This window comes from Alosa pseudoharengus, unplaced genomic scaffold (assembly GCF_046254945.1).
Source record: "Alosa pseudoharengus isolate Yale_2024_CS ecotype anadromous, Long Island Sound unplaced genomic scaffold, YU_APseudo_1.1 YU_APseudo_1.1_scf_6, whole genome shotgun sequence".
In the NCBI taxonomy this organism is placed as follows: Eukaryota; Metazoa; Chordata; class Actinopteri; order Clupeiformes; family Clupeidae; genus Alosa; species Alosa pseudoharengus.
Window position 1 is genome coordinate 18342745 of NW_027468848.1, and position 9940 is coordinate 18352684.

Consider the following 9940-nt stretch of genomic DNA (forward strand, 5'->3'; position numbering starts at 1 on the left):
CATCGTATGAATGCCTTATTTGGATATATTAGAATGGAGTAAATATATTCTGACGCAGAGCCATATCATTGGTTTTGTTATAAGGAGGCGTTTCACTGAACACGCCCAGTACACGTGCTATTTGTCCCAGTCTCAGCTCGAGCAGAGAGGAAGGCCTTCACAGCAAGAGGAAGTCTTCAAAGCCATATCGAGGCTGAAATAGTGGCCAGGAAAATATTCTCCGCTACAGAGTAGCCTAGTACAGTTTGACAAGTGAATCCTAGTAATAAGACAATGTAACTTATGATCATGTTAAAATGAAAAATACAATGTTGCATCTATTTCCAAGAACTGTGTCATCCAAAAAAATGCAGTAGGCCTAATGCCATCCTTGATATCCCCAACGTCTGGCATTCGTAGCCAAGCGCAGGCCTAATGCTTAGTCTGCATGGTGGCGTTTAATAGATTAATGAGGGTTCCCAGGCATTGAAGGATAAGAAATTCAAGTGTACATCCAAATCATTTTGTTTCTGTGCTTCAGGGACATTATTACTTCTCCTGAGCTGAAACTAGAAAGAGCCATGTCTGCTTTAGTTGCATATTTAATTTTTTCACAACTTACTACCCTAACAACTGCCATGATTTCTATTGTAGTGAGTTGTTTAATTACATTTTTGTCTATTCCTAGATTAAAAAAACAATTCCAAAGGTAACACAAGTGATACTGAAAAATGAAACAAAACAAAACATACTTCACACCAACTGTGTTTTCAAATAATAGCCTACATTTGTAAACTGTTTGGGTAAAGAACATGCTTTGCATCCATCCTGATTACCTCTGTTTTGTGATAATGGCCATTTCCTTCGACACAAGTATTGTTTTGCACATCAGCCTGTCCAGTTGCCACTGAGAATTCACTTGATTCGATTCATTTTTATTTTGCTTTGATTCCACAGATATTCTAATTCAATCTCTATACACAGAACATGCTCTTCTGTTCCCTTTCAGCTTTAAAGTATTTAAAGTTTTGCCTAATACCATATCATGTTCACTTTTAAGAGGTAAAATCCAATCAATCTGACACATATGGAGAAAGCTGCCAAGGAACAAGTAGTGCAATTCTTTTCTATGACTGTTATAACATCTGGACCTGGACTGACGTGTTGTACATTATTCAATCATCAATCTTTTTCTGATACACAAATATGGTGTCTGGACACTTTCTTCAGTGTGAGTGTGGTGTTGCCATGAAAAACTACTGTAGGCCTATAATATCTTCATAAGTGGTCACATGGATGACTAAATGTGTTGATAACTAAATGACTAAATGTGTTGTTGCAGGGTGCATAGATTTTGCACAGTTTCCCTAAAATGCTAGACTGTTATAACAGACATATTATCATAGCCCTGTTGTCTGTTTAGGTCAAAATGTAAAATATGATGCCTGAATGTGAGACAGTCATGAAAACAAATTATCTGAAAATACAGCAGCTACACTGACATTAGTATTTTCTGTGAGGCATCCCCATTTAATCACTTGTGTAGTTTGACATTGAGACATTGCTCAAAGTTGTACTTGTAGATATCAAAATGTAGGAATCTGGGGATCGAGGTCTCAGGCTTCAAAAGTAAAAACTGATTAAATATGTGTTTTTGAACAACCAAAAAAACTGATGCCTTTAAATGCTTCTATTGACCCAAGCCTGAGTAAGCTTAGTTGTAACCAGTTTTAAAAGTCTGCCAGACTTTCTGATACTGCAATGTCCACCAGATGGTGCCATTTCATCAACCAGAGGTTCATGTCGTGCCTTTCTCAGGGGCAGTAGCCTACAGTTGGTACAGTTGTTCAGTTGTAAACTCACATACAGACCCGACACAGGCAATAGCCTACTTGTTTTGACTGTCTGTGTCCAGTCCGTGCAAAAGCCCATAAAATGTTTTTCAGGGAGAAGAGGGATGTTTAATGTTTTAGGACTTACAAAAAAGAAGATCTTGGATTTTTTTCGATAAAAAAGCAATATCAAAGCCTCCTAAATGCCTCATTCAAACTGATGAGATTTTATAATTGCAAATGTATTGCATATTTTGTTCATATATTTGTCTTGGGCCATAATGTACAAGCCAAATTGATTATACAAAAATATTGCTTTTTTATTTAAAGGTGTTTTGTGGATCTCTCACTGCCACCTGTTCGAATTGGACATGAACCTGTCACCTTCTCAAACAACTCCCATTGGTTATCTGTGATTAAGAACCGCCTACTTACATGTTTGCCAGGCTTGTATTGGTAGGTCTTTATGTCAATAATGTCAATATAAACCCCATCCCTCGGAGCACTAGTAAATCCTTACTTTTCACTCTCATCATGGCGTTATTATAAGCGGACCGTCGCGTCAAAGTGAAATTTCAACATGTAATTTCTCAGTTCCTTGTTTAGCTCTTCACGATTTAATGGTTCAGGTGGACGGAGAAATGTAAGCGGAGATGCCACAGGCGGTTGGGATTTATGTTCGTTGAAAGTGTCCCGTTTTGAACTCGTGAACAGCGCTTTGAACGCTCGCGGAAATGTCCCTTCTGTGCGTCCGAGGTGAGTTTTCTTTTCTTTTCTATTCTGAGAAAAAAAAAAATATTACACTTGCATACGAAAGAAAGTAGGCCTACAATAGATAGAATGTGCAATACTTTTTTAAAGTGTGCAATAGGAACTTTGAAATGCTAATCGCATTATAAAAAGGCTAAGGGTCTCACATATATGAATCAATTTAAAGACTGTTGCTAAGATCTAGCTATTTAGAATAGCTTATCATCACACCTTTAATACTATAACCCTATACAAATCTTTGACAGTAGCCTAATATGAGATTGCCTAAGTCTCATGCATATCTTTGACAGTAGCCTAATATGAGACATTGCCTAAGTCTCATGCATGAACATATTCTTACACCAAACTAGTAAATTCTGCAATAGCATAAGCGAGGTTTCCTAATGGGAATAAAGCCTATCCAATTCAAATGACAGATCTGTAATATTGTCATCAACATTCCTTAGCTATACATCAATCACAATCACCCACCTATGCAGTAATGGTTCATCTCTCCTCTGTGGGCTTTGGTGGGCATGCAGGCTGCCTGCTCAGAACCTGTCAAAAGTGTCAACATCCATTCAGTGTCTTTTGTGTGGGTTGAACTGGTAAGATTCAAAAGTCCTCTCTGACAGTGGCAGGTGCAGTCTTCGATTCTGGCGAAAGGTTGTTAATATTTGAGTTGAACAGCCAATCAACCCCTCCATTCTCCGTGCTCCTAAGGCAATGTGTTGACTGGCTGAAAAGTGTTTGGGTCAGTCTGAGGACTGGCACCAGCCAAGACTGTGCACGAACACCAGACACACTAGTGCACACACTGGATGGACAGCAAAATGAATGTGACTGTTTTGTTGATATCTTGTTTAAAAGTGGACCACTTAAACACGGGTGTACTGTAATGGCAATTCATATTGTAAACAAACAAACAAAAAACTCTGTTTTTAAGCTACCTTAATTAGTTTTATTCTTTATGCTGGTTATAGAGGAAAGGAGTTACAGACTCCCCCATTCACTTTCCTAAGACCAATAAATGTTCTATTCTTAAGTATCCCAAATGCACTTTGTGTGTGTGTGTGTGTGTGTGTATTCTAGGGGTTATATAGTGTGTTGTATTGCTTGTCACAATTCTACACTGACAAAATGAGCCATAAACAATCTTGGACAACCAACATGGTGCTTCAGGAGCATGGAAGGGAGCACAGGCAAATATTACCAACCTTTTGTGAAACTGAAATCAAATCGTAAACTGCATTTTACATGCAAAGAAGTGGAAATAACTCTGAGGGGGGAAGTAGATGTGTGTGTGTGTGTGTGTGTGTGTGTGTGTGTGTGTGTGTGTGTGTGTGTGTGTGTGTGTGTGTGTGTGTGTATATGTGTGTGTGTGTGAGTGTGCATGTTTGAGTGTTTATGAGAAAAAGAAAAAGACAGAAAGAGAGAGAGATGGATGGAGAGAGAAAGTGGCCGTGAGTTGGAGAGCTGTAATGGGCGCTTGAGTCGGGCAGGGCAGTACAGATTCAAACTCGCAGGGCCAGAGGGGGTGGGGGGGGGGGTGTAATCCTCCGGCCATCTGGTGCTGTGCTGTGCGCATCTCACATGGGCCGGGACGCACTCAAACACAGCGACACAATCCCACTTCCTGTCTGAGCCCTCTCACTTGTTCAGCCTCTAGCGCAGACTCAGAGTGTCAGAGTAGTTTCCCCAAGGTCCCCATGTCTGCATTCTGATTTATGTCATTTGACTGTCTGTAGCAGTTCAATCATGGTTTTTTTTTTACTAAGAGCTTCTTTTCAGGTGCAGATTACATTTAGTGTTATTTAATAATCTCACTAGATCACTGAGTCCTAACACATCTCCCCTTATTCAATGTGTAAGTAGTTTAGCTTGTGCATTGTAAAAGGTGTTGTAAAAGCTACCAGGGTTGTGTTACATTTACAAATAACCATTTCCATTTTCAGTCGTTTAGTCATACCTGTTTCTGGGCCCCTAAAACCGGTGACTATTTACCGTTATCATTATTAACTGAGTGAATGAAAAAAGAATGCATGAATGAAGGCAAATGCAACAGGCTTCAAGTTGAGGATGTTTTATGATGGGAGCCTTGATGTTTGAGTTCATCCTATATTCCCCACCTTTGGCCACCATTGCAAATTGTGAGAAGTACAAGTACTTCACTTTGGTTGACATCCACTGACCATAACAAGGACCTGAATCACCTCTCACAGCCATAATCTTCATCTCTGTGTTGTTTTCTCTTCAAAGGCTTTTCCTCCGGATGCCAGATATTAAGAAATGTCCATAACTTTGATTGTCTGAATGCGGAGAGTTTCACAGCATGTCTGTCAGTTGTCAGCTATAGCATGTCTTGTTTAAATATAGGCTTTCTGGTTTCCGTGAACTTCATCAAAAATCTTATTTTAAACAAACTTTCTTTTTCCTTTTCATTCATTACCTCCATTTATCACGGTCACTCATTCTCTCATGGACCCAACTGACATACTGAACATGGAATTAAAAGTAGCACACACACTGCAAGTACATTTGCCAATTAAAGTGTGGGGTTGGCGAGTGTCCTCGATCAGCTCCACCATCTCCGTTCTGCCCCACAGTGAGCTGTCTTCAGCTGCCCGGGCCTCTCTGTCTCTGGGCCACATCTGTAATTGGATGATTTCCAAGGGGATCTGGCAGCCCCTTAAGCACACCACACACACACACACACACACACACACACATATATATCATTCACAAGGCAGTGTAGATGGTCGAGACAGAGTAAACTCGAAGCACAAACACTTTTTTTTTACTCTGAAGACGCTGTGCTTTTCACCCATTAAATATTTAATAATCAATAATAAAAAGTTATGCCTGTGGTTCAGTCATCTGAAATGGCCCATTGTGTTTCAAACTCATTTTGATGCCACACTGACTAAGGAGAATGGAGTCTCTGACATTGCCAACGTGTGCCCAGAATACCTGGTATTGCACTATGGGACATTGTTGTTGCAGGTAGGAGCGTGACATTTTTTGTCAGTTTTAGACAAATTGGGTACCCCCTTAGCATGAATCGGGCACCCAGTCTGTTAAAAATGGACAAAAAGTGGAATTCCTACATCGCATTACTTTAATGGGGAGCAATACAAGTGTTTAGTGTCAGTTAGTGGGTGACTGTAGGTGCGTTGCTGAGGTTTTCACTTGCAGGTGCACATAGAGTCTGAGAAAGTCAATTTGAACACGACAACGCTTGATGAGCAGCCAAAAGAAAAAGGTGCCTGAGATTGTGTTTGTGTCTCACCTCATTACTGAGAGATGGTGCAGCCATGTTGATCCCAATGCTTTCAGTAGAACCATCAATATTTGACTGTGTTATTAGTGTGCTATTTCTGTTCCGCCTTCTAAATTATAGCCGTGGGAGAAGCTAGTGCTGAACATCTTTTTGAGATTTTAAATTTTAAATGGATCAATTTTAATGGATCAATTTGTAGATAAGGGAATAAAGGTAGCAATAACTTTAATGTCATTCAGTTATGGTCTGTGTAACCAAAGTGCCTGTCATGGTATTTATTTGGAAAAGAAACCTGTTTTTTATCAAAAGATTGAATGTCCAAGTAACTTCATGTCTTTATGTCTCTCTTTCTTTCAGTTAAGAAAGCAAAGCTTGAAGGACCTCCAGGTAAGATAACCAGCATACTTAACCTTTCCTTCAGGTTAGTTTGAAATCTTTAGCGTATTGTGTTGTTGAGTTATATGGACCCTTTCAACAAGGTAAACAAAAACAATGCTTGAACGTTCTATTTGGGCCCCAATCTACTTCCTCTGCATTAAGATAACATATGGAATGTTAAAAAGGAAGTCTTGTGGGGCCAACTATGATGCTGATAATGAAAATTCCATGAAAGGGTCTGATCCCTGCAAAGCACTTCAGCACCCTGGCTAGGGGCCTCGCCAAAACAGGCTTTTTGCTCACTTCTCTTTAGGCAAATTTGGGACATGAACTCGTAAGCATTCAATCGGTCTAAATGCTTTTCACTGTAAGTGGGAAAGGGTCTTTATATGGAGCTTGATATGATATTGTTGTTCTTAAATTGCGTTCTGTGTTGCACCCGTACAGAGAATGTGGGAAATTGTGTCAGTGTAATGCTAGCATGGAAACAATGTCATTGTGTTCCAAAGGTGCACCTGGAGAGAGGGCAAACATTAGGAAAGATTAGGCTGGCCAGATGCTTTGTTTTGGTCCATGACTGGCCTGCACTTTAGGGGATGATGAACTGATGTATTTGTGTCACTGTCCTGTTTTTTTAATGACAAACATTACCCAATGGCAAGTTATTACCCGGCATGTAATGCATGGGCAAGTTGGCAGCTGGATCCCGACCTTTCAAATATTGTCATCTCATTAAAAAAAACAAAAACAGAAAATATATAATAATGAACTAGTTGTCCGATTGCTTCTTTTAATTCCACAGCTGTCCTTATTCAGGCTGTTTTGGTCCCCATACTCCTGGAGGCATTGGCTATGGAAGCATAATAATAATAATAATAATAAAAGAGTGCTTTGGGTTGCTCTCTGTGCAATAAAAATGTGCTATATGAATAAAGTTACCTTACCTTCCCTATAATATCTGAGTCTCTGCATGCCATGTATGGATCAGATCAGACACCAACACTCTACCAGTGTTCATGATACAGTGGCAAATTCAGGTTATGAGATTACTGAAGGACTTATGTAGTTGAGTGGTTCAGCCCTGTGCTGGGGAACTTGCAGCACCTCAGATTGGGAGTTGGCCGTGGTAGCAAAGAAGACGTCTGTCGCTGGCACGACTCTTAAAGGAGCTATGTGGAGTTCTGTCCAGCCACACGTCACTCTTCATTGACTTGCATTGCAGTGCATGTTCAGTGCCACACATGGTCTAAACTTTAAAGTGATATTACTAAAGAACTGGGCCGACGCTTTGCATAGTTGCTTTGCATGTTAACTTCAGTGGATATCTGGGTAACACAGAGCTTAGGTTTTTTTTGACATTATGTCAAAAAGGTTGTTCCTTCACATTCATTCACATGTTGATGTTTCTAGGTCATTTGTTTTTTTTTTAACTGAAAAAAACTCAACATAGCACCTTTAGAGTGTTGGGAGAGAGGTTTACTCAACATTCTACGGACTAGACTCGTCCACTCACACCCCTCACACTCAGTCCCATCTGGGTCACAGCACCGATGTAACCTGCATTGTGTTGGCTGGATACACCCCAGCCTGGACTTAAACAGGCAGGCGAACTTGCAGCACTTCAGATTGGCATATAGACATGGTGGCAAGGAGCCAGCAGCCTCTGGCAGTCGCACGTCTATTAAGGTGTCAGGGAGATTTACTCACTCTACACCCTTTACAGGCTGGCTACCATTACACTTAAATAAGTGCTGAGACATGTGTTGAGGCTTTCTTTTCTGATTTTTGTATTCCAAGTCCTGATTTCCAGTCACAGATATGTGATGTAATTCTTGCAGAAAAGACTGTAATTCATAAGTTTGTTGAAACTCAGCAATGAAGATGCTTTCCTGAAAAGGTTAAATGTCAAACTGCACAGAACTTTGGATATACCCACCTGGCATGTATTTCCCCAAAAGCTCTCTTGCACTCTCCCACTATAAATTGTTAATGATACACTGTCATTGTATACACTCATCAGTTCAGTTGTGATGGCTATAGCACGGATATGGAGCTTTTGGAGGACACGTTCCTGTCTTGTGGTTGCCTTTTCATGTTACTCATAGGAAGCTGTTTCAGAATAGAATAGGTCTTTATTGTCATTGTCATAGGTACAACGAAATTTAAAGTGCTTTCCCATCAGTGCATCATTCATGAGTCTATAAAAATATAATTTAAGTGCTAGTGTTACTTAAAAAAAGAATAAATAGAAACATATAAAACAGCATTAGCAGCATATAAACACACACAGTCAAACACACCCATTGCATAAAAAAACAGTATGAACACAGTCATTGCATAAAAACAGAGTTTAGTTGAGTTACACAGACCTATTCTGCATATTAATGGGGGATACAGATGTGTCATCTCAGCAAAGCCAGTGTGTATTTACCACAGAGGATGCAGGTTCCCTTCAGATGAACATATAGACAAAATGGGCCTTCTTCATTTAGGAGTTACACACAACCATCCTTAAAGAGGAGAAATGACCTTTTTCAAATGCATCACTAAACCTACAACTAGTGAGACAAGAACATGTGTGTCGGCCCAGTTTGATGCACTGAGTGAACTGGTTTATCAAGGTGCCAGGAGGCAAATGTTACTCTACCTTGGGATTTAATTGATGCTTCATGTCTCTGAAGGTTTTTTTCTACAATAATGGTGGAAGTTTATATGGTGTAATAGATTTAGGAATTAGCAATACAGTGCAATTCATCATTTCACAGGGCGACTTTATTTAGATGTCATGTCAATGTACATGATGTCAATGTGTAAAATGATGTACATTAGAGTAATGCATTCTTTAGGAAATTGATTTATGTAGTATTTAGTTGTGTACTGAATGCTATATATTTCATCAAAACAATAAGGAATACATTTCGTCACACTACTTGATAAATGTTACATTGTCATAATAAGTACTTATTCAAAAGGCATGGCTTGGAAGCTGACCATGTCATTTGCTTTATGCTAAGCACACTGCAGAGATAGGTCATCACTTGTTACTTAGAATATCTCACAAAAGTGAGTAATGGCACTTTGCTACAATGTAAAGTAGTCAGTGTACAGCTTGTATAACAGTGTAAATTTACTGTCCTGTCAAAATAACTCAACACCATTTCAGCCATTCATGTCTAAACCGCTGGCAACAAAAGTGAGTACACCCCTAAGTGAAAATGTCCAAATTGGTCCCAATTAGCCATTTTACCTCCCTGGTGCCATGTGACTCGTTTGTGTTACAAGGTCTCAGATGTAAAAAAAGTGTGTTAAATTTGGTGTTATCGCTTTCACACTCTCCTACTGGTCACTGGAAATTCAACATGGCACCTTATGAGAACTCTCTGAGGATCTGAAAAAATAATTGTTGCTCTACTTAAAGATGCCCTAGGCTATAAGATTGCCAACACCATGAAACTGAGCTTTAGCACGGTGGCCAAGACCATACAGCGGTTTAACAGGACAGGTTCCACTCAGAACAGGCCTCGCCATGGTTGACCAAAGAAGTTGAGTGCACGTGCTCAGCGTCATATCCAGAGGTTGTCTTTGGAAAATAGACGTATTAGTGCTGCCAGTATTGCTGCAGAGGTTGAAGGGGTGGGGGGTCAGCTTGTCAGTGCTCAGACCAAGGACACTGCATCAAATTGGTCTGCATGGCTGTCGTCCCAGAAGGAAGCCTCTTCTA